General features: G+C 45.6%; 1 protein-coding gene across 2 annotated transcripts in view; it reads left to right on the top strand.

The window, feature by feature from the left end:
* PRLR (prolactin receptor) overlaps positions 1-25,504 on the top strand; it is a 140,659-nt gene that overhangs the window by 29,120 nt on the left and 86,035 nt on the right. Inside the window, exon 1 of one of the 2 annotated variants that reach the window (XM_010977605.3) lies at positions 7,018-7,259. The exons of the other annotated variant lie outside the window; for it this stretch is intronic. The gene's annotated coding sequence lies outside the window, so the exon portion shown is untranslated. Of the gene's footprint in view, positions 1-7,017; positions 7,260-25,504 lie in introns of those variants that run through there. 2 annotated transcript variants of the gene reach the window in all.

The following is a 25,504-nucleotide window of genomic DNA, read 5'->3' as shown; positions in this document are numbered from 1 at the left end:
GCTTTCATGGAGAGATTTGATCTTTTGTTTTGTTACCCTAGAATGCATTGTTGATGATCCAGGATCCCCCTTCCTTGCATGTGGCTAACGTTTAAGAAGCACATGTGAAATTGAGTTTTTATACTAGGAGTCTCCCAATTTCTTGGGTCAGAGCAAAAGGAGACTATGCATTGTTTGCATCTGATGAAGCAGCCACAAGTCCGAGTGTCCCAATAGCAAGACAAATTTCAGACAACGTGATGTTACTAGTAGTAACATGACAAAAACAACAAAATAAATGTGCGTGGGTGACTAAATAGCACTTCTCGCCATGAATCAGCTCTCACCTGGGTCAAATGAGATATTTCTCAGAAGTATGTGCCAAACTGAATCAGTACTTGTTGCCTTAGGGAGTCTGTATAAAGCAGAGATAACTGGTAGATTAAAAAGAGGGTTGGTTTTCTCTTTGCCATGTTGAGAGGTAGTAATGATGGTTTGGCTAGACCCTACTGGAGAGCCTAAAAAAAGATTTGATGCCTTCTACTTGGAAATGAGCTCAACTGAAGAGTCAGCTTCTTTCTGTTTTGGCTTCTCTTCTACAGGAAATCTCACTTGACGATCAACTACACATTTTGGGGGATCATGGTTTTGCAAGAGAGTGGGCCATGTTCTCCCAAGTCAATGATCTCCCCAAGATCTGAATATCTTCTTAGAACTGCCAAAATTCCTGACGCATCTTGGTAGACACGAGATCAAGTAAGCCCACTCCCTAGGGCCTGTCTGTGTTTCATGCCAGCACAGGTCTTATCTCTTGCCGTAAAGTTTCTTCGGCAGGACTCATTAGTCATTCTTCAGGCTATTAACTTAGGCGAACACACAGCAGTACCAGCTGCCCTTCTGTTTCACTGCTGAGATGACCCCCACCACATTGGCCAAAAAAATGTGCCAACTCTGCAGAAAATTCCACCCCTTTTTTTGAATCCAGCTAATTATCACTTCTGCCCTTTCATCTTACTCCCTTGCTCCAAAGCAGTGCTTCGTGTGCTTATGCCACTCTCTGACCTTCTCAAGATGGCACCAGGAGAGTGAGTGACTGAATGCCTGTCTCTGTTCTATGCAGCTTCCTTGAGTCACAAAAGATGGGTCCAAGTTTTCAGCTCCTCTTGTGAGACAGAAGGTTCTTCAACAACATACTTCATTGTTAACACATGGAGAAGAAGTAGAGAAGGTTTGCAGCAGGTGGATTGCTGCTCACTTCTACACACTGCTTTTCTCTGCAGAGGACTTCCAGGGGGTTTTATTTTTCATTCCGTTCTCCCAGTGACTCAAGGGGACCTACATTATTAGCCTTATTTTTCGTACGTGAAGAGACTAAGTCACAACAGTGATGTGGCATGCCATGGCCACGTGGCTGAGAAACAGCCAGGCCAGGGCTCGGACTCTGGTCTTCTGACAGAGCCACGTCCTGGGCTCTGTATTCTACTCCACGACTGCCTTCCCAGTTGCAGGAAGGGAATCAAAGCCTGCAAGGATAAATAATGACAGCAATAGTTGTAAAATGATTCATTGATATTTTTAGCACTTGCTCTGTGCTAGGTAGCACATGCATTACTTTATATGCATTATTACTTCTCCTCTTCATCGTTTCTCAGGGCTATCATTATTATCCCCACTTAAAGAAAAAACTGGATTTCAGAGAACATAAGCGACTTGGTCAAAGTTATATATTGGTACAGACTGAGTCTATCTCCAGACCTGGGTGTTAAGCTATGTAATTTGCTAGTATCAAAAAGCTAAACCCGAGAAAAGCTGCAGGACTTTGAGAAGGGCGAAAGGTCTGAGTTTGAGTTCTAACTGCTTCTGTACATCTGTGTGATCTTAGGCATGTCTGTTCATCCTTCAGGCTCTTGGCTTCTTGTTATAAAATAGGGCTGCGGTTATTTGGCCTGATATCTCACCACAGAGGATCCATCAGACCGGATATGCCTGGGGTCTCCCTAAACTGAACAGCATGAAGGCAAGGTGTTGTCCTTTGTGTCAGAGCTGGGACTGCAGCCCTGGTGTCCTGACACCTCATAGCAGTGCCCAGAAGGTCTGGGCTCTTCCCTCAGACCCAGGCTCCCTCCACAGCTGCCAGACCAGCTTGGTGAAGAAAACAGCTTTGTTCTTAGAGAATGTGTCCGTAAGAGTTATCTCCCTTTCCTTAGAGTATAAAAACCTCATGTCAAGTGTATTTTTGAGCATCTTCTCATTGGCTGCTGGGCAGAGCAGTTGTCAGTCAGCAAACCAAGTGGATAGAGTCACTGCCCTGAGGATTTTTATCTTCTGAGAATGACTAGCCCTAGAGTAAACAGGGCTTTCAAAGGGAAGGTCCTGGGGCAGCCTGTGGCTGAGACAGAATTGATTTGTTCTTATGTTCAAGGTCATTGACTGTCACGAGAGCTGCCATCTACCACGTGCCTCCTGTGGGATGTGTGCACTAAATGTATAATTTCTAAACCTCACCATAGCCCCCGTGAAGGATTTTTATTTCCATTTCACAAAAGGAGAAAGCAAGACTCTGGGAGAACTGCCCAGGACCTCAGAGCTAGCCAGTTTCACACTGGTCTCCCTCCTCTATCCTCCATTCCATGTCACCTACACAACCAGCTGTTTTCAGAGTGCCACCCTTTCCTCATCCAGTGCCGCCATTCCTTTCTCACTGATCGTGAGAACCACTCAGGGCTTGGAGGACCGAGCGGACAGGAAAGAAAGCTTGCCTTTTATAAAACTCATATCCCCACTTTGGGCCAAGACTGGTCTATGACCAACCCCAACTCTTGCTTTTTTTGGAGGGAGGGGGCCGGTTTATCAAAGCCTTCACTTCTCTTATATTCATTTAGCCTTGGGTTTCTATTTAGTTATGATAATAGATACATTTTTGGAAATTTTAATGCCTCGGAGTACAAATTTGGAATTTATAGGGGAGAAGGAAGCTACAACATGTAGCTTGGGAATTGAAATACACAAAATATTCATTTTAAGTCTCATTTGCAGGTCTACAATAACCTTCTTTTGGAATTTCAAAATGGGTTACGTGACTAGTGTATTGCTCATGTAATAACCAGGTTTTATTTAGAGAATTATAATAGGTAAAATGTAAAGGAGGAGAACGTGTCTTAAGTGACTTGTCTTTTTTCAATTTTTTCAACTTTTGAAGGAAAGTTGTCAGAAGACACTTTTTAAAAATTTCCCTAAAATTCCATCTCCTTTAAGGTAGATTTATAGCTGTAAAAATGACACCTGAAACCCTTTCTATCATAACTCTAATCACAGGAGATTAGTGGGAATGGTGATTATTTCTAGCCATTTGGTCTTCCTTTCAGACAATTTTTCAACCAAACATGTTGTCTCTCTCACAGTCATAACCACTGTCACATCTCTGATATCTGAAACTGAAAATGTCCACAAATGACACAGCCTGGCTTAGGGGAGAAAAGGAAGAGGATCTGTAGCAGATTCTGTCTTTTGGCTGGTCTTGCATTTGTCCTGTAGAATTGCTTTACACCGAAGAAAAAGCGCATTGACTTGTGAACCATATGAACCTCTGTAAGTTTTTAGTGATGTTAAGGGGCCTTAGGGCTACTTTTCTAGGCATCTTCTCTTACTTCTCCTGCTTCTGAGAAAAATAAGCTCTATTCCAGGGCTGGAGCTTCCTGCCGAGGGACCCTGCTTTCTTTGTGGCCGGCTCTGGGGAGAACCAGGAACCCAGCCTGGAGGGGACAATCAAGGGCACAGGCGGATGACACGTAGTCAGCTCGTTTGAACTTAGCTGTTGTTATTGTGATGCTGGTTGTGATTTAGGGCACAGGCTTCAAGGGGCACAGATCAGCTGGCTATAGCGAAGATTGCAGGCTTCTTATCATAGGCAGATCATCGCACTAACAAGTTACCGGTGGAGTGTGTCTGCAGTTCCCTGAGGACACCACGCTTGGAGCTGCTGTAAACACAGTCCACGTGACCGATTTTATAACCCAAACCACGTAGGTGTTACATACTTTTCAATGGCAAAGAAGAGGCAGGGAAGAAAGAGGGAAAAAAAGACCACATGGTGGAATTTAGTAACAAAAGCAAAGCAGGAAACCAAAAGAATATTTCTTTCAGCAACCAAAATAGTTTTCTTTTTAGAGAACCACTGTCTCCTACTTAACCACAAATAACCAAAATGAAATTAAGATTAAAAGGCCAGTTTACTAAAGAGCAGGGGCAAGGAAATTAGAGTCAGGAATCTGGGCTCTAATCTTTGGGAAGGAGAGTGGCAAAGAGAAGTTGACAAGGCCAGTGTCCACTGGATGAAATAAAAAGAAACTTTCGTAAGCATCTTGCAGAAACACGCCTTTTGTCCGATGCCAGGGAAACCCATTGAAGGGCATCAGCTTTGCAGCTTCACTAGGGCCTGGAGGAATACGCTGTAGAGTCAAGGGCATAATATCACAGTGTTCTGTTTGCTTACTTTGGCAGGTGTAAGACAGCTTTACAAAGCCATTCTCTGATAGGGCCCAGGGCTGACACCCTTTGAGCAGGAGAAGGAAATCCTTCTCTAGGACAAGATTGTCTCAAGCTACCTGCTCTCAGGGGAGCCCTGAGATGTCTGCAGGAGGAGTATAAAATGTGTCAGCATCATTGGCCAACTCCCCAGAGAGCTGGGCTACAAATAGGTCGCTGTGTCATTGGGGGATCTGAAGGGAGGGTGAAGAATGTTGTAAGAGGTGCTGATGGGCTGCCTGGAGAAATGGTCCCATCAGCATCTATAGCAGAACAGCCTGGACTGCTCCACTGTCATCAGGGCAGGTCTCAGAGGCTGCTTTTCCCGCTTGCCAGGACGGGCGTTGCTCCTTCAGCTCAAAGGCTCAGGCCTCATGCCCTTGCCTGCCTGAGGAGCACCCTCGGGGAATGAAGCAGATGCAGGGTGGAAAACCACGTGGTCAGGGACCCCTGAACGTGGCCTCTGAGGAGCTTTTCTCTGGTCCACACACCAAGTAAGGCTGCGTGCTGTGAGCAGCACTCCCTGGTGACAGAGGATTCCCGGAGTGGGTGGGTCTCCACTGCCGGTGAGCATGCTCTCTCAGGGATGCTGCCAGGTTAGTTGGCTGGTCTACCTTGAGTCTCCACCCAGACTTACACCCTGTAGGGCCTTCTCTCCAGCCTCAAAGACTGAAAGTGCATGAGGAGGGGCCAGGCAGCTGTGGTTACAAGTGACAGACAGAAGAAGCTGAGCGGATAAGGGCAAGACCCATGTAGACTCAGCGAGGGGGACACGGGCTGAGTCTTAATCAATCACCTGTGCCCTCATCATTCACCGGAGTTGATGGCTCCCAGATCTGAGCCATGAGGGAACCCCCGCCAAGGGGAAGCCAGGCAGTTGGATAGACCTGGGGAAGCAGCCAGAAGGGGAGGAGTCGGCCCCACAGCTGGTGAATGTACAAAGCAAGAAAAAAAGAAAACCCAAAACGGTTGTAGCTTCCAACACTTCTTAATGAGCCTGTGAATCCCTACAGGTGCTGGAGCAAAGCTCACAGGGAGAACTGGCCTCAGCCTTTTCCCTTCCCACTTGGGACAGTTTAGTTCTCACCATAGCTGAAGTTCTTGGCAAATGGATCAATCTTGGATATTAAAAAAAAAATGTTGAGGTCAAAGGAAAGTGGTTGCCAGAATTCTACATGCCTGACCCCAAGACCCATTCCCTCCAGGGAGGTCCTGACCAGCCTTCAGTTGGTCTGTTTGCAGATGCACTCGAGTGTCCTTCCTTGGCCTTTGGGCCACTGCCCAGGCTCCCAGGCAGGAGCTCCGAGCCTCCCTCCTGCACTGCGGTGCTCCTGGGTAGCCTGGGAGACCGAGGATCATGTCAGCAGAAACCATCTTCACGAGGAAGTGAGCCCCACTAGCTACAGCTTTGTCCTGCTTGTGTTTTCTGAGGTCCCCGCCTTCCCCCTGCCCTACGTGTCCTTCTAACCCGCCTCCAGAGAGCATTTCTCTCTTCCGGGCAAGACTCTTTCACCTTCAGGCAAAATAGGCCAAGCCCAAACCCGTTTCACATTTCAGAGTGTGGTTTTGTAAGAACCTCCGACTAGGGCAGTCATCAGCAACCTTCCCAAAGGAACAGAGGCCCTCTCTTCTCCCAAATGCCATCACGAGGCCTTCCTTTGGTGGCCAGAGTCATGAACACAACCAGAACACACTGGGCATTTCTACTCTAATGAGCAAAACCCAGTTACTGCTTTTTTCTCTTTTTCCATCAAGGATCCAGGGACTGGCCGCTGCTCACGCCCACTGCGGGAGGCCTGCTCCCTTGGCTGACTTCTGCTGGTGGGAGGAAGGAATAAGGCTCGAGGGTGCAAGGAGATGTTTCTCCTCAGGGGAGCTGGTCTTAAGAGAATTCCTTCAAGAGTCTCAATTGGCCATGAACATCCCTAAATGTGCTTGCTCTTTAAAGAAGCCCCCTTTGTCCATGTGTGTCCAGTCTCCGAGCAGGCAGACGGCCTGTGAATGAGAACTTCTAAGAAAGTAAGACTGTTCGTTCCTTCATCCACTTTGGTTTTTTCTCCATTTAATTTCCTCTCTTCACTTCCTTCCTTTTATCCTGCCACATTCCCGTCACCTCCCAGAAAACGTCTTGCCTCCTCCCTGCCTGCAGGATTGGATTGAGCTCAGACTTCTCCACTTGGCCTGCCTTGGAGTGCGGGCTCAGTTTCGAACCGCTGAGTGTAGTGTCAGAATGAGCCATTCTCTTGGTCTTTCTCCGTGCCCGTGTTTCACAGGAGTGGATGGACTGCTTTTTCTGGAAACTTGAGGCTTAGTGCTTTCCTTCAAAATCAGCGTGTACTTTTCACTTAGAACCTGTTAAAGCATAGGGTCCTCTCCCCGACCCCACACCCCCAGCCAGACTCAGCAGACACACGTGAGCAAGCCTTCCCCTGACCCCAAGCTCTGACCCTTGGAACCTGCAGAAACAAAGTGTGCTCTCGTGTTTTTCAGCAGAGATTGTCTTGTCCGCCTTATCCCCACAACTGAACAATGATTAACAACCCTCCGTACTTTAATATGGAGATAAATTATTAACAGTGGGCTGTGCCTTGTCCCAGGTTGTAAAAAGATGACTGTTAGAGTCCCCGCATTCTCCTTGTCAAGGCAGGAAATGTGGAGGAGAATGTCATCTCAGGCCACTGGCCTCTAAGACTCAAAGATGTGGCGGGCTCCAACCGGGAGCGGGAGCGGGGTAACAGACAGCAGCAAGGCCACAGGTGAGAGACTTGCCATTTTCTTTGTCAGTTTTGATACTTCCCTTTGGCTTTTCTCTTCTGGACTGGGAACAGGCAGGAGGCATGGACTATGATTAGGATCTCAACGGCTGCATAGAAGTCTTAGGGAAAGGTCCATGTTTTAAGAAGAGGTGGACAAGGAGACGGCATGGGACCATAATGACCAATGTGAGGGCCCACTCGAGACCTCCGGGGTTCCAGGGAGAAAATGTGGGCCTGGCCTGGGGGCAGAGATGAAGAGACCAGCAAGATGACACGGCAGCAGAGTCATGTGACAGACCAGTCCCGGGAGTGTGGGAAGGGGGAGCCACAGATGGTGGAGGCAAGGATGCATTGTATCAATGTTGTGTTAGTTTCTGGTGAACAGCAATGTGATTCAGTTTTATATATATATATATATATTTACATACATATTCTTTTTCAGATTCTTTTCCATTATAGGTTATTACAAAATATTGAATATAGTTCCCTATGCTATACAGGAGGTCCTTGCTGATTATCTGTTTTACATAAAGTAGTGTGTATATGTTAATCCCAAACTCCTAACTTATCAGTGCCCCCTCTTTCCCCTTTGGTAAATGTAAGGTTGTTTTCTATATCTGTGAGTCTATTTTCTGTTTTATAAGTAAGTTCATTTGTCTCATTCTTTTAGATTCCACATATAAGCAATATCATATGATGTCTGTCTTTCTCTGTCTGACTTATTTCACTTAGTATGATAATCTCTAGGTCCACCCATGTTGCTGCAAATGGCATTATTTTCTTTTTCGTGGCTGAGTAATATTCCATAGTCTGTATATACCACATCTTCTTTATCTAATAATCTATCGATGGACATTTAGGTTGCCTGAAGGCTGTTTTGAACAGCATAACTCATCCAGAGACATAGATTTTACTCCTTGTCTTTCCTGTTACATGACTAGGGAAGTTGAGGGTCACAGAACAGTCAATTAGATGCAGAGGGCAGAGGTAAGGGCAAGGAGGGCCTTCCCATTGAAGCCCCCTAAATCACAGTCCCTGAAGAAGGGAGCATATCCATGGGGAGGATGACCCAGTGTTGGTTCTGTGTGTTCCCAGGGTGCTGGCCTCAGAACTTCTTCAACTACAGGAGTAGCCCTAACACCTCCATGTAACCAGGAAAGCAAGCAGAGCCAGGCTTTGATTCCAGAATAGCATCACCTTTGAGACAGCTGGCCTCTCCTAACACATCAGCATCTGGCCACTTCTCCTGCACCTGGCTGGTCTCTGGAGCATTTCTTGCACATATGGGCCCCAAAGAACTACCACTCTGTAGCCAGAATTTTCTGTGAGAAAGACCACACGTGCATCTCATCACGGTCTGTTTTCTCGGGGCGTCTGTTCTGTGGGTGCTCACCAGCACAGAACTGTCACTTCGTTTTCTTGCTTAATGTGTTTGCCTTCATCAGGAGGACTGCTTGAGGAAATTCAGGGCAAAGTCTGACATTTGGTAACAGTGGAGAGAAAAAGAGGAGACAGCCCTGGGCTGGGTTACTCTGTCCTGGGAATAAGAATCATTCACGACACAAATCCTCCCCACCCTCTTCTCCTCCTGCTCACGCTTTTTCTCCCTTGCTTTCAACAACACTCTTTTGACTTACTTCCTTCTCTCTTAGTCTACATCCTTTCTCCCCATCCACCCTGTGTTTCTCAGCCATTGGAGCACATTTAAAGTCCCACCCATAACAAAGGTAAAACCTCAACCAGTGGTCCCGGCTCCCCAGGAAACAGGGAGCTGGGGAGAGAGGAGGGCCCAGAGTTGTGAATGGCATGCAGAAGTCAGCACTAGCACCTTAACAAGAGGCCCTTAATTGCTGGGACACAGCAGAACAGACACTCGTGACAGAGCTCAGGGCTGTTTCCTCACTATTTGTAATAGTAAACCTTGGATCTTTCATTTATTCATTTCTCAACAAATTACTCATTCTCTCAACCTTGATTGAGCATCAGTTATATAGCAGGGGAGGTCTTAACGCAAAGATAGATGAAATACAGCCCTTGTCCCCAGGAAGCTGGTGGGTGACATGGCACATGGACCAGTAATGGCCATAACAAGGGTGATGAAATTTGTGGTCCTGAAAGACCCGAGGGCAGGGGGACTGCATGAGAAGACCTGGGACCCAACTGGGCTGATCAGGGAAGAATTCGTAAGGACTAAATGCCTGACTTGAGTCTTGAAGGTAAAGTCAGCAGGAGGGGGCCCTGGATAGCGTGTTCCTGGCAGAAGAAGATGCCCAATGCAAGAGCAGAGGCACTGAGAAGGCAGGTGGAATTGGGAAACTAGGGTGTAAAGTGGATGGAACACTGAGGGTTCAGCCTGGAGACAGGTGAGACCTGAGGCCAGAAGGCAGAGCCAGCTCAAGATGGACTTTGAGGCCAGTAAGAAGGCTGAGGCCACAGAAAATTACAGGAGGACTGTGGACAGGAGAGACGTGCCATCAGACTTACTGTTGTAGAAGGAAAGTCCTGGCTGAAATGTGGACAACAGCTTGGAAGGAACAAGGCCAGAGACACAGAGAACACTTAGGAGTCTGTTACGGTAAAATCACCAGGAAATGGTGTTCCTCGGAAGTCCCTTTCTCCGCAGCTGTGCACCTTGGGCTTCCTGCCGGGGGGGAAGGCAAGCTGGTAAAACAGCTGTCAGGAAAGTAACTCGCTCGTTCATTGCGTCGTTTCTGTGCTGTCGGTGACTCTACTGCTTTGTTTTACAGTCTCCGTCGTGTGAAATCACCTTCGTGTAAATATTTCCTCCTGATAAAAGCTAGCCTCCGGAACTGTTAGACAATACATTTCTGTTGTTTAAACTATTCCATTTGTACAACTTTGTTACAGCCACCCCAGTAAATGAATTCAGGTGGGCAGTGCAACGATCCTATGTTCCATTTGGAAACTGAGGCACAGAGAAAGTGAGTGAGACGCAGTTAATACATGGTGGGCAGTTTGTTCCAGAATCTGCCTTTTTTAACTATAGCATTTAAAACAAATTCCGTTTTCATCTAAACAATCAACTGCCTTTCCTTTGAAAGGAAGCTTACTCTGGGCATACTCCAGTAGTGAAGAGAAGGAGGTAAATGAACTCCTTGGCAGTCCATAAGTCCACCCATCTCATGCTGCCATCTTGTGCTAGAACAAGAGTCTTGACAATTGTGTCCCTGCTTATAATCCAGGAGGAGACTTCCTCCCAACAGAGGCTGTGAGAATATGCCAGGCAGCTGGGTCTCTGAGCCTGGCATGGACAAAGACCTTCTTCCAATGTAGGTAGGAAGACAGACTCTGGAACAAATTGCCCTCCGCGTGTGAGCTGTGTGGCATTAGGGAAGCACTTACCCTCTCTGTGCCTCAGTTTCCACAAGTAACGTAGGATCATTGTATTGCCCACCTGTGTTACGGCAGCTGGGGCTGCTGTAACAAAAGTACCACAAGATGAAAGGCTTCAACAACAGAAATGTATTGTCTCACAGTTCTGGGGCCTCAGAACCTGAGATCAAGGTGTTGGCAGGGTTGGTTCCTTCTGAGGGCTGTGAGGGAGACCCTGTTCCATGCCTGTCACTTAGTTTCGGGTGACTTGCTGGCCATCTCTGGTGTTCCTTGGCTTCTAGATGCATGACTCCAATCTCTGCCTTCCTCTTCATGTGGCATCCTCTCCGAATGAGTCTCTGTGCCCAGACTTCCCCAACTTGTAAGGACACCAGTCACACTGGATGAGGGTCTGCCTAATGACCTCATTGTGACTGGATTGCCTCTGTGATGAACCCATCTCCAAATACAGTCACCTTCAGAGGCACTGGGGGTTAGGACTTTAACATATGAATTTTGGGGGAGGAGACAATTTAACCCATAATGCCACCTAAATAGAATTTTCAAAGAAAATTAAATGAATTAATGCCTGTAAAACAGTGCCTGGCACTTAGAGACTCTCAATAATGTTAGATTATGCTAGATATAAATGAAAAGCCTTCCGGTTAGTGGATGGCAGTGTTGAAATTCAGCTGATTTGCACCAGTAATGCCTCACCAATTATTTATGACCTGTGTCTTTTTTATTTGTCCGGGCTGATACCGTACCAGATGAACATTCTGGATAATACTCCCAGCTAACAGGTCCACAATGAAAAGGCGTAGATCCAGTAAGGTCTGTGATTTTTCTTCCCTGGTCTCTAAGCTGTGGATACTGAGCAATGCAACTAGCCCAGAGGGGAAAAGAGCACCTGCCACTTCTTTTAAAAAAGAACCAGTGAAGCCCTCTCTTCCTGATGAGCCCACAAAGGCAAACTCCCCACTGTTGGTGGCTCCCGGCTGTGGGCTAGGGCTGGGCCAGCATGCTGGGCTCTGGAGATGAAGCTGATTGAAGTGTGTCCCAGATGGGCTGAACCCAGGCCACCAGGGGAGAGCGACTGACGTGAAGAACAGTGTTTGCTCACCTCAGTTCCCTTTAGAATCAGCTCTTTAAAAAATAAATAAGACTTGTTGATCTTTTGTGTGGGTGGTTAAACAAATCAGGTGGCCCCAAATGAATTCCAGGTAAAGACGAGTAAGAGGAACTATGAGAAAGCAAGCTGCTGTAACCAGCCAGGGCTGGACCTGGGGGACCCAGTGGCCCCTTTGTAGAGCTTTCTGGGCACTGCAAGGGTCTTCTTCTTAGCAAGCCCCCCGACCCATCTTGGTGGCTGCCCCATGACTGCAGTGGCAGGGGATTAAGGAGATAGCGTGGGCCTGAGAGAGGGGGCAGCTGACACCTAGGCCAAAGTCAAACAGAGCTGCCAACGCAAAAGATCGGGGTTGTGTAGCTTCATTTGAGGGAGATACAGAAAGGTTGTTGTCCACAGGGAGGTTTTCAGGGGATGAACCTTACTGACTGACACCTATAACCAACCCTCATCTGGGAAACATGGACTCCCTGACCGCCAAGGCCAAGGCAAGGTCATTCTCTCCCCTTGGCCCCTCAAATTCCTCCCTTTTTTTCACTAGGTAAACAGGAAGGCTTCTGCGCTCCAGTAGGAAAACCCTACACTGGGATGTAGGATGCCTGCTGATTCTGCTGCCCTTCAAGCCGTGTGACCTTGGACAAGTAGTTTAACCTTTCTGGGCTCAGTTTCCTCATCTTTTATTTGAGGGGCTTGGAGACATGGAGGTCAGGGACTCTTCAAGTTAAAGGGATCTTGGGAATCCAGTGTGATCCATTTGGTAGATAAGGAACATAAGGCTACAAAGTTAAGTGACTGGCTCACAGTTATTGAATTTGTGAGGGGACAGGACCCTAGGAGTCAGGTGTCCCACCTGGGGCTCATTCCATTAACAACAGTGACCCCGCCTCTACTTATTGTGTCAGAGTGCTTACATTTCCCCCCGTAACAACCTTCTGAAGTAGATCTTCTTATACCCATTTTACAGGTAGGGAAAGTGGCTTGCCCAAGATCTCCAGCTACTGAGTAGAAGAGCCAGGACTTTGACTGCTAGTTTGGTGTACTTCCTGCTGCCCACCAGTTGCCTCCAATTGCCCTTAGAAAATCCAGCCATGGGCCACCTTGGGTGCCCAGCCAGAGTGAGGGTCTGATTCTTGAGGGCAGATGGATCCATCCCAGGGTTGGGAACAGGCAAGCAAGAATATTTCTTCTAAACAGCTGCAGAAAAGCCATATTCATCTTCCCAGTGTGAATGACTCTGCAATGGATAAATGAGATTTTAAGTAAGAAAATGTTACAAATGTGACATTAGAAATTAACTTATCAAAGGCTGAAGCAAAATGGGTCAGCCAGGTCCACCCTAGGGTAGTGGGGTGGCAGCTGCCTCTCTACTCCACGGTGAGGTTTTTACACTGGCTCTCCTGCCCTCCCCACCTCCCTCACAGGTCCAGGTGCACCAGAACACTGGTGTCCCAGGTAGTGCCAGCACCTCTCAGGTGCCCACTTCCTCAATTGAGGCATCACTGCTCCTCTGGGCGAAGAAGAGACACCCTCTAAGATCACTGAGGTCTCTAAGATCTCCCCAGGGCACATCTGGATTTAGCTCGGTCCTGATGCTCAGCAGCACTAGCCTTGACGAGCATCAGGTCGGTACCGCGCTGGAAGAGAAACTGGAGGTGAGGTTGTTTGTGCTCAGTACCCCCGCACCGCCCAGCAGAGATACAATGTACCAGTGTGGCTGGGAAGACTTTCCTCCTGCTCCCAGTGTTCTGAACAGAAAGAGATGCTGCAGACATAGTCCCGACTCCCCTCGTCCCCCACCCGGCCCCTCAAGCCGGTCTTAAGGGCACAAAACACCTGGTCAAAGCGGAGACAGCTGTTCTTGTCCCTTGATAAGCCTTCACCTCGAGTTCTCAGCAGTGTGGACATATAAACAGAATTTCTGCCTTCCACCACTGTGACTGCCCCCACTCAGAGTTCCAGAGTTAATTATTAACAGCCAGAGAACTTCTCAGTGAGCCAGGACTTGTGCCTTTTCTAGAAGCACGTTTCCAAGAGGACTTCACCCCCACTGGATTCCTCCTCGGGGCCCAGGGTGGACAGAGAGACAAACAATTGGGCCTGTATTTTCAATTAGAAGAGACCCAAGCCTAAAACCTCAGGGAATGCCCTTGGAAGACTTTTCTAGGAAAGTGGACTTCTTAATTTGACATCTCAACCACACAAGGGTTTTGGGACCTTAGAAGGGCCTGCGGTCATCTGGCCTGACTTTCAGGGTGTCCAAAGAGAACTTAATTCATTGTACGAAGTAACTCTCAGTGATGGTAAGCTCTCAGGAAATGTGATTTATTGGCTGCATATACCCGCCATGAAAGTAACACATCCTGGAATTTAGGTTGGAAGGGACGTGGGAATTCATTGTGTCTTTTCTTACTATGTGGAGGAGGCGTCTGAAATGAAAGGAAGTCCTAAATCTAGAGAGCAAGGCTAATGGCTCGTACGCAGGTCAGTTTGCTTCCTTCCCGAGGAGATCTGAAAGCCAAGGCTACTGGATAATGTCTTATATAACAGTTGTTTCTCTAAAGTCCTTCGAATTCAGTCCCCTGAATTTTTTTTATGTGAAACAAAACTTTCCTTTTTGATGTAATACCAAGGTGGACCTTGGCCTAATTCATACCAAAATATCATCCTTCTGAGTTAATAATAATACCTATGTTTGCTGAGTGTTTCCTATATGTGTAGCACCGTGCTGACAGTATACATTAACAGTCAGGTGACTTACCTTTTCTCAGAGACACATCAGTTCATAACCCCGAGATTTCAACACTCCACTCAGTTCTGGGCTCTCTATCTGAATCAGAACTATCCCATGCCCACTGCATGTGTGTCTGCAGCTGCCACAGACTAACCAGCTCAGGACCAGGACTTCATTTACGCTCTGTGGCCCTTCTCTGTGTGTCAAATGAAAACACATGGTGTCTAAGGGACCTTGTTTTCTGTGTCTTGGAGATCCTTGGCCTAAATTAAGCAAATGTGATGGGATCCTCAGAGAGAGACGCAGGACCTGGGATAAGCCACACCTTCTGGCCGTTGGGAGGCATGCCGTAGACCTGCCAGGTTCATTGAGAACCCAAGGCTGAGAATCCTACACCCCATATGATATACTTTTGACAAGAGGTATTGGCAACACAATGTGTGTCCAGTAGGGGGCGACAAGGAAACAGACGGATGAGACCAGAGAAATGTGAGAAGGAATTGGGATGTTGTTTCCTGTAGAAGAGGAAGGCCTGGAGGAATGAGACGGCTGTCCACTCTTTAAAGCACTCAGAGAGAAGAGGACGGAGTACTCCTCTTTGTTCCAAATGTTAAAAATAGAAGCAGTGGAAGGGTAGTGTTGGACAACCAGGCTTTTCCGGCAATCAGTGCTGTCTGCAGGGAACTAACACTGTGCAGGCAGGTAGAGGGCTTTCTTGGTGTTTGATGTGTTGGTCCAGTGGTTGGGGGAAAAGGAGACACCAGTAGGGGAGGTTAAAGAGGGGTTGCCTTCCCTTGGGTGGGAGATTGAACTAGAGACTTACTCAGGCTGTTGTAGTTGTGAAGAGCATGGTTTTGTGATTTTTTTTAATGGATGAGCGATAAAGGGGTGTTTATGGTCTCTGTACTCCAGAAACGATGATTACCATCTTAACTATTCTGTGCATGGAAAACTTGTGAATCTGGAAAGCTAAGAAGTTTGCAGGGTAATTTAAACATACTTTCTGGGACACCCTTGGATCACACAAGGCACCGTGTGGTCATGTAAGAGCATGGCTGTGGGGCAGAGCCCACAGGGGTCCGAATCCTGCCTCTGCCCTCCTGAAGCTCCACGCCTGTGGACAGGCTACCTGACTTAGTTGTGCCTTCACTTTTACGGCTGCAAGATGGAAACAATAACACTTGCCTCGTACTCCTGTTGTGAGCCTGAGGTCTGGGAACGCATCTAGAACATGAGAACTCTGCCCGGTACGCAGTGAGCACTCAGTCCGGATTAGTGATGCTGTTCGAGAAGGAGAAGCCAGTATCATTTCCTAAGTCCATGAGAGAATTTAAACGGCGTGGCATCAGCTTGCAGCAAAAACGTGTATGTTTCTTTGATCTGTGCTATCACGCAGAGGAGACGTTAAATATGGCTGCCTTTTTGGTAATAATGGACATTTTTTAGTGGCCAATACAGGAGTGATAAATCCTATCGGTGGAGTGAACGACAGCTGAGTCCCATGAAGCAAAGGAAAAAATAGAGTCCAGTGATTTTTTTTTTGAGTAGTGGATCCCAAAGAGAATGGGAGTGTAGCCAGGTCCCTGGGATTGTTTCTTGTGGCTGCGTCTTGGCTTCTTGGTTCCCCGAGAGAAATAAAAATCATGGCTTCCTCTAGACTACGCCTCTGCCCTCTTGTTGACAATGCAGGGACATCTGGTTGACAACCTAATTATCTCTACTCTACATTTTTTTTTTTTCTTATCGTAAGAGCACCTGTATGAGGAGGGGGGAAGGAGGAGAAAATGACACAAGAGGGCTTAGTTTCTCATCTTGATAATTGCCTGATAATTTGCACTGAGAGGTCTTGTTGGGGTATAGGAGCCATTCATTCCTCCTCCAGTCCTTTGAATTTCCCAGGCTCTCATCACTGTATTAGGCTGGCAGCTAATGAAAGGGAGGGGAGAAAGATTTTAAATGTCCCTCTCAGGACAAATTATGCAGCTGTTGAGTTTCTGCCGGCTCGTTTGTCCAAATGAAACAGATCTCTGGGGAAACAGCAGAGTCTGCTGTTGAGCAAAGCGCTTTTCAGTCCTGGGGGTTACACCACTTTGTTTCTACGTGAAATCAGGCAGCCCTGTCCTGACTTTAAATGATCAATCGCGTATGGCAGAGTGAGATTATTTTTCATGCTCTCAGTAGATACAACAGCGAGAATGCAGACAACTCCATATGGTCTCTTTGGAAACTGGATAGTGCCAAGCAGGAGCGCTTACACTGGTTCCCTTTTTCTTGAATTGTCTATTAAACCAACATTATCGTAAGATGTTAAGAACTATTATGCTGCATTAGTGTGCTCCGGGGCAACATCAGTGCTTGGGTAGCATGGGCTCATCTCCTGCATAAGCACACCTCCTAGGACTCTTCCAACTTGCAGGTTCATTCCTATCCTCAAATTTTGAGTGGGGATGAAACATGAGCTAGAATCAAATGTGAGATGAAAGGTGTTTCTCCTGTTTGCTTTGTTCTTTATTATTTCTTTCCCTTTTATTGCTTATGACACTAGCCATAAACATCTATCCGCATGGAAATCTGTCTACTGTATGAAACATGACATCACTTAATCTACAGAGGAAAAAATATCTCTGGCAATAACGTTTAACTTCAAGAGGCACTGTTTGACCGGCTAACTTAGTGACTTAGAATCAGTGCCCTCGTTTCTTTAGGTCAGCCATTATTAGTTGTTCTGTTTGTTTGTTTGTTGTTTGTTTTCTTAAATTGAAGTATGCTTGATGTGCAATATTGTGTAAGTTATAGGTGTACAATATAGTGATTCACAATTTTTAAAGGTTATACTCCATTTATAGTTATTATAAAATATTGGCTATGTTCCCCATGTTGTGCAGTATATCTTTGTAGCTTATTTTATACATAACAGGTCACACCTCTTCATCCCTTACCCCAAGTTGCCCCTCCTCCCTACCCTCGCCCCACTGGTAAACACTAGTTTGTTCTCTGTATCTGTGAGTCTGCTGCTTTTTTGTTCTATTCACTAGTTTGTTGTATTTTTTAGACTCCACGTGTAAGTGGTATCATACAGTATTTGTCTTTCTCTGTTTGACTTATTTCGCTTAGTTCTCTATTTGACCGAGCACTTATATAGATGGTGGTTAAACTCGGCAGAATTTTCTTCAGAAAGGTTTCACCTGTCCAGAAGATGCTGCATACTGATCTGTAAAGAATGCCCACAGAGCCTGTTGGCAGGAGGTTGTAAACCAGCATGTTACGTTCTCCCAGGTAGAAAAATACATCGTCCAAACATTCAGGGGGTGACAGTAAACATGGGTCATATGTGGTGTGACATCTTCCAAATCCTCTCTCAACCACATGTGATCACTTGTCACCCCTGCCTAACAATAGTTGAAGACCTTAAAACAGCTGTCAGGAGTCCTTGGAAGAAGACCTCAGAAATAAGAGCCTAGAGGAATATTCCAATGTGTGTGGACAGAGGAGGAGAGCAATGGAGCCGATTAACTTCTTGCACACACGGAACCTGTCGTGGCCACAGTGCTCTCTCCCTCCTCAGAGCCTTTCCCACTTAGGAAAGCTTTCAGATCTATTCCTTTTAATCATTAAAAAAAAAAAAGGAATTTACTGGGTCAAATTATTTTAGCCTCCACTTTATTCCTTACCTCACAAAGAATTGCACTTAATCTGTAGATGAGGTCTGATACAACGAGAATTGAGTATCACAAATTGGGATTATTAAACTTATTAAGAGAGAGAGAAGGGCTCCTTTAGAAGAATAACACAGCCTGAGTGGAATCTCTCATTTAACAGGCATAGAAATGCCTATTAAGAAATTTTCTCTCTAGAAATGTGTCTGCATTTAATGGTTACATTAAATAATTCAAAATTAATATACACGCACAGTATCTCTCCCTCACAACTTTACTGAATTTAAGGGAGCTAAATCATTCTTTCCTCACTGATACTACACCAGCTGGAAGGTATGGGCTCACCCTTCTATTAGAGTAACTAGTAGCTGGACTCTACACCTGACTAATTAGTGTACAGCAATGCCAGGGTTAGTAATCATGACTTTGATAAATTGCAGCTCCTAATGAGATCACTCTTGGTTAAATAGCTAGAATGTCTGGTGGAATTCCAATGTAAAAATGGTCAGCAGAGCTTAGCTGGTTGTTGGATTCAACTACATATCCCAGTAAAGGTCCTAGGACAAATTGTCATTCCTGTGGACTCTCAAGAAGTGAACATTTTAGGGCTTAGCTGAATGTGCTGCTCAGTACTTTTGCCCAAGGCCATCCAATCAACGGCACATTCTGAATGCCTACCATCTGCCACTGCTCTCAAGCTTGAATTGAGTATGTAGGAGGTATATATTTTCATTAAAAAAATTGAACAGCTGGACAGAATGATATGCAGCGAGTATCCAAATGAGAAGGGCAGAGGAGTGCCAGATGAGGTCACAGTGTGACACCCCGCACTCCCCAAGCACTGTACAGTGACAGATAGCGCTTTACGTGCTCGCTTGAGTGTTCTTGTCCCACCACTCAAGCCTGGAAGCTCCATGAGGGCAAGGCTCATATCTCTGCTGTTATACATCTGTTCTATTCACCTGGCCTGTAACCAGCAATCAGTGAAAGACTGTAGCCTGATGAAGCTACGTAGTGGAAGTCAGTATTGAAGGATGGGCAAATTTTTAACACACAAGGAAGTTTAATGACGGGATGAACAGATGAGCCAAAATAAGTAGCAAGTATTACATGTCAAATATAGCTGTTCATTTTCCCAGCAGACATTCACAGATCCCTCACCACTGTGGATTACCGATACATACTATGACGTAGATGATCATCAAAAACATTGTGCAGACTGAAAGAAAAAAAACACAAAAGACCATGTATTTGATCATTCTATGTATATAAAATATCCCGAATAGGTAAATCCATAGAGACAAAAAGTAGATTACTGGTTCCCAGGGCCTGATGGGGGCGGGTAGTGGTGAGTGACTATTGATGTTACAGAGTTTCTTTTGGTTGTGATAAAAATATTCTGAAACTGATTGTGGTGCTCAGCCTTGAGAACATATCAAAAAAAAACTGAATCGTGTACTTTAAAGGGGTGAATTTTGTGGTATGTGAATTATTTCTTCATTATAAAAATCAAAAAAGGAAGTTAAAAAATTAGACTTGGAATTGTTGATGATGTTTTGAAGCAGATTGCCACATAGTGAAATTAGTTCTTGGTTTGGAGGAAAGCCATGAAAAAATTATAATTGGGAGAAATTATAAGCAAAGAAAGGAATGAGTCAAAGAAGACTGGGGGAGAATTAGATGATAACAAGAGACAGTACAGAGAGACTAGGTTGAGGTTTATGAGAATGATCAATCAGATGTACATGAGGGTGTGTATGTATTTGAAATATATATGTACACATATAATATATTTTATATATCATAATATATAATAAATATATATATTCACATGAGAAAAATTCTCAAAGAATATACCACCAAATGTTAACATCAGTTGTCCTTGTTCAGTGGGATTTCTGGTGTTCTAAATCCTCTTCCTTTTGTTTCTTAATATTCTCTTACTTTGTGTACAGTGATCACATAGTTATAGTTAAATCGAAAGGAGAAAAAAAGTGAGGGTGGAAGGACATTGCTTAAGAAAGTGTACTCTCTGATCAGACCAAGAAAGTAGGGGTCTTTGTCAGTCTTACTAACAAGTAATGTCCTGCTGGAAGAGATCTGTCTTCACTTTGAGAGAAAACACGTAGACTGTGGTGGGCATCACTACAGAAAACCTGAGCATGGCTTAGCCTCTAAAATGCTAATGCTTGGAGGGCTTGTTCTAAAAAACTCTGGAGGCAAAGCATACAAAGGCCTTTTCTCCTTGTGCAACAGATTCTCCCTCAAGTTGAGGCAACCACATGTATACTCTGTGTAAGTCACTAGGTATTAGGCATATTACAGATCAATATCTGTCTGTCTGTCTGCCTATCTATCTATTTATCAGTCTTTAATCTGATTATGTCTACAAGACAGTTGACACCTAAAAGTAATGAAAATTGATTTGCTAAGTCACGAAATAACTTTAAAATCACCCTTAAGATTATACCAGTGCCAGGGGAGCGGGGGAAGGGTATAGCTTAGTGGTAGAGTCTGTGCTTAGCATGCAAGAGGTCCTGTGTTCAATCCCCAGTACCTTCACTAATAAATAAATAAGTAAAAATAAGTGAACCTAATTACCTCCCCACAAAGCTAACAAAAATTAAAAAAAAAAAAAAAAAAAAAAAAAAAAAAAAAGAACTAGCTTTAAAGAAAGATTATACCAGTACTGGGCCTTGAGCCTGAGCCGAGCATCTATCACTGATGAAGCCAGACCCCTTCTTGCTTCCCTGGGCTTACAGTCTAGTCAGGCAGGAGCCAGGAGGGAGCTGGCCCAGGTATGATGAGCCCCACAGGCCCTGTGGTGCTCAGGTGGGGCCCTTACCCATCATTTTCAGCCTGAAGCTGGAGGGCAGAGACAAGAGCCCCAGCCTGGAGGAGACCTTAAGGGTACAGTTAAGTTGGCAGGTCCCAAAACAGGTTATGGAAGCAAGAGCCTGTCCAGCAACAGGAGCCAGGAGATGGAGCCCAAACAGAGTGGCTTGAACATGGGGCAGAAGGAGGGGGTTCCCTGGAAAAGAAGGTGAAGGAAGGGAGTGACGTTGGAGGGGGCAAGGTGATGATGGAGGGGGCAAAGTGGCGGCGTCTCTGCGTTTGTGCCTGGCGTTGGGCTCGACAGTGCTCACAGCAGCAATGTCTGTAAGGAGAGAGTGTGGGAAACAGTTACCCATCACCAGGAATGGACAAGTTAATTGGGGGTTTTCAAATCATCAGATTTTCAGCAGAGAAAATTAATAAACCCGAGCAGCATGTGTCAATGTAGAAAATGAAGAACAACAAAAAACTACTTGCAAAAGGAACACATGCGGACAGTCATTCCCTCCTTTCCCATTTCTTTCACAAGTTGTTTGCTGAAACATCAGTTGAAATGTCTTGCAGTTGAGTGTGACTTGTCTTTTTAAAGAGGTGAGAGGCTGAAAAGTTTCAATTGCTTATTTTCAGTTGAAAATGAAAGATTAGCAGGGCAGAATTTACCTTCTGAACTAGAAGGTGACTCTTGCCAGCGGCCTTTGCGGAAAGCAAGGCTCTGCGTTTTGTTTCCCAATTTTCTTCCTTAAATAAATGGACACAGATGTCAGGCCAGGCTTGCCCTTTGAGTTCTTAAATGATTCTTCCAGATCCTTTAGTACTGAGCTGTGCAGGACCTCCACCTGCTTTGGCTGTTTCTCCTCCACTGGAATGACTCTCCCTAGGGAACCAGATCAAAGCTAAGGAAGAGAGAAGACAGGTAATGCATGGATCCTGTGCCCAAAATAATCATTTCATTTTCTCTGCCGGCCAGCCCATCACCACAGAGAAGGATTTCTAGATTGTAAGAGGCCCTCATAAAATGAACTCACCCCTGAAATATAGTGAATTTTATAACATCCAACATCCTCTGTGGAATAGATCCTCCATTCTCTGGAGATCAAACCATGTAAGTAAACCACAGACGGGACTGCGGGCGTGGGGAATGGAGAAGAGGGGTAGGAGCTGGTTAGAAGAAGGACAAAATGGCCAAAAAGTGTGGGGGCTCAGAGTGGGAATAAGGACTGCTTTGTCCACCAGTCAAGTTTTTTCAAGGCTCATTTTTCTGGAGACCAGCTTGAAAAAAATCATAGCAACAAACCAAAACCAAACAAACCCCCCCAAAAATTTTAGGAAGCAAAAAAGAAATTCTAAACCCAAAGCAGAAACTTTCCTCTTATCCATGAGGTTGAAGCAAAAAATTGAATTTGTTACATTTTTCACAGAACCATTTCCTGAACCAGAACTCATTTCTGCTTAAATAAAAATACAGAATTATCTTTTCCTCAGAATAAATCAAGCCTTATCCATCACCCTAGAAGAGAAAGTGCCTCCTGGAGTGAAAACAGACACCAAGTCTCCACAATTGGTCAGGGTTAGTGGGATCTATCCTCTGTGAGGAGGGACCTCTTGCTGCTGCAGAAACTGTGGGGAGACTGGAGTTGTCCCCACAGTGCAGGGTCCCTGCAGGAAACAGCAATTTGAGAAGGGCCTGATGAGTGAGAAGGGTACTCAGAACCACATGGAGTATCAGGGGTGGGAACAGTCCCACCTCAACTCCCAAAGGGACAGTTGTGTTGAAGGGACCACCTTGAGGGAGGCAGTGACCTTCAGACAGCCCAAGGTGACCTCACAGCAAGGCAGCAGGTGGAGAAATGCCCCATCCACACTCCTTCCCTCCCTCCCTCTCCTGCCAAGGCTCCCTGTGGGCCAAATTCATCCCAGAAGCCAGAAGGCAAGAAATATTTGAAATAAGGGGGTGGATATAGCTCAGTAGTAGAGCTTTGTGCTGGAGATCAAACCACATAAGTAAACCACCGATGGGATTAGGGGCGTGGGGAATGGAGAAGAGGGGTAGGAGCTGGTTAAAAGAAGGACACTTTTCATGTTTCACAAAATAGTAATCCATTTGGGATTTTTTTTTTCACCTATTGAAAAAATATGAAAAGCATTCTTAGATCACCGTGGGCTAGATTTGGCCCAAGGGCCAGGATGTGTATCCATATTGCAGAGTAAGGTATCCCAGCCCAGGAGAGAACTGATTCTGGGTAGTCATCCTCTCTGGCTCCATTCCGCACCCCAGAACCTCAGATCTCACTCACTTTTCCTCTGCACGGATGCCGTCACGTTAGACACTACAGTCAGGTCACTTTTGCATTTTGTCTCTAAAGTGCCTTATTTAATAAAAGTCATTGTAGGTAAGACTGAAGTCATGGGACTCACTTAGAAAAAGGGCCAGGGGAAAGAAATCCTTCTGACACAGACCCAGCCACAAATGCCAGTTACATCCTCGGTGCGTGTTGGTGGCTTGGGTTACACTTAAAAACACAGGGTGAGAGAGAGTATGAATGTTGCTGGTTAACATGGCTATAGTGAGAAATACATAAAATGCCCCAAATTCCTTACTCAGATCACTAACTCTGTATTTACCATGGAAGGAAATACTTGGGTTTGTGTATAAACTAGAGCCTCAGGAATTTGCCACATTCCTTGGATCAGAAGGAGCTCTGGTGGCCCATTCCCTGGAATGGCCTCCTTTGTTTGCTTACTTAACATAACAGCCAAACATCCCCTTGAAATCCAAGGGCTTTCTCTCCTGCTGACACTGTTTATTTATATCACTAGGGTGGACAGCCCTCTGGTAACACGTCCCAGTTTTTTCTGGGTTGAAAAGAAGCAGATGCGGGTCTGTGGTTTTTCTGACCTGAATGAGGGTGATAGGTCTGAGCTAAGAAAGAATGCTTTGTGCTCTTTTTCTTTTCTTGAATGGAGGGCCCTCCGAGGAAAAGAGTGGGCCATGAAGGTTTTCTGGAGGCAAGAGAAGGATGAAGGATGCCAAAGCAGATAGTTGCCACTGTAACTCCACTTCTGGCTGGAACCACCACAGAATGAAGGGACTGTAGGTGAACTACAGTCTAGAACACCAATTCAGATGCCTTCCATGGGCACCAGGCTCTGAGGACCACTCACTCGCATTGCCTGTACAATATTGTGGACCACAGTACGTCCCTGGAATCACTTATACTGGTACAATGTTGCCTGTTACAACATCCGTAGTTATCAAGACTTTCTGGTTGCAAGTGGTGGAATCTAAAGCAAACTGACCCAAAGAAAATTAAATACATTTAAAAAAATAAATATCATTAGCTCAAAATCTGAAAAGAACTCTAGATTGATCTCCAGACATCACTGCATCCTGTATTCAAGCAGCAAGCATCATCTCACTTCCCTTTCTTTCTCTTATCTAAGCTTCTATCTGTGTTGGTTTTGTGCTCTGACAAACTTTCTCCACATGGCAGAGAAGGCAGGTTGCAGCCTTTCCAGACTCAGAGGGTCCTTGCAGCTCATGATCTCAAAAGGAGAAAGCTCTCCACACACACACACTTCAGCACCTGTTTCTGTCTCTGTGAAAAGACCTCGGTGTCCCTGCTTGAGTCGCATGCTCACCTTTGAACTCAGTGAATCCAGGAGGCAGGAATACACTGACTCGCTTGGGCCAGATGTTCACTGTTTGGTCTTACTAGAGTCATGAGGGGTGAGTGGGAGGCAGTTCTAAAAATGAAAGAAAGTGGGACAGATACAAAACTGAAAGCTGTGTGCTTCAGGTAAATTACTACACTGGGAAATTACTCATTTGTATTCAGTAAGAATGCGGTTTTCATAAACAGCAAATCAGAAAGACACCTGGTGAGTCATCAGTTATCTCTAGACCTTTCTTTACTCTTTCTTCCTTTCACTGGGTTATGAGCTGAAGTAACACAAATGAAAAAGACCCCATCCTTGCTCTCGATATTCCCATGGTCTAGTTCAGGAAGGCAACCCAGAAACAGCACCCATCCAAGGAATGTCAGGAGATTGTGGTTATTTGCCCAGGGTGCTGATCCACTTTGCTGTGGGTCAGAGACAGCAGAAATAGGACGGTCCATCTTCCTCTGCTGGTGTGAGGATTCAGACAGTGCAAAGACTTTGATGCCAGTGCTGATGTCAGTGCCTTATGGAAGCCAGCACGAGTCCAGATGACAGGACCGTCATCTTCAGCACCACACATAGGGTCTCTGAATACCCAAAGTGTGGCACTAGCAGACAGTTGGCTTACAGAGGGAGCCTCATATCACGGCAAGAACACAGCGAGAAGATAATGAATGTTCAGTCAGTGTTTTAATGGAAAACGAAGAATCAGTAGATTCCCCAGCTGGGAAGGAGGTAGCAGATAAAACACACAATAAAAAAGTATTTTCCAGATGTTCTTTGTGCTAAAACTCACCCGAAGCAATGTGAAAATATGAAGTCAGATGCCTTTTCAAGAAGGGAAATTACAGTCTGCAAGGGGAAAAGTGGTAAACTCATCAGGATGTCACTTCTTGGGGTC

This window comes from Camelus dromedarius, chromosome 3 (assembly GCF_036321535.1).
Source record: "Camelus dromedarius isolate mCamDro1 chromosome 3, mCamDro1.pat, whole genome shotgun sequence".
Taxonomy (NCBI): domain Eukaryota; kingdom Metazoa; phylum Chordata; class Mammalia; order Artiodactyla; family Camelidae; genus Camelus; species Camelus dromedarius.
Note: the sequence above shows the minus strand (reverse complement) of the source record. Positions and strands in the feature narration are given on the sequence as shown.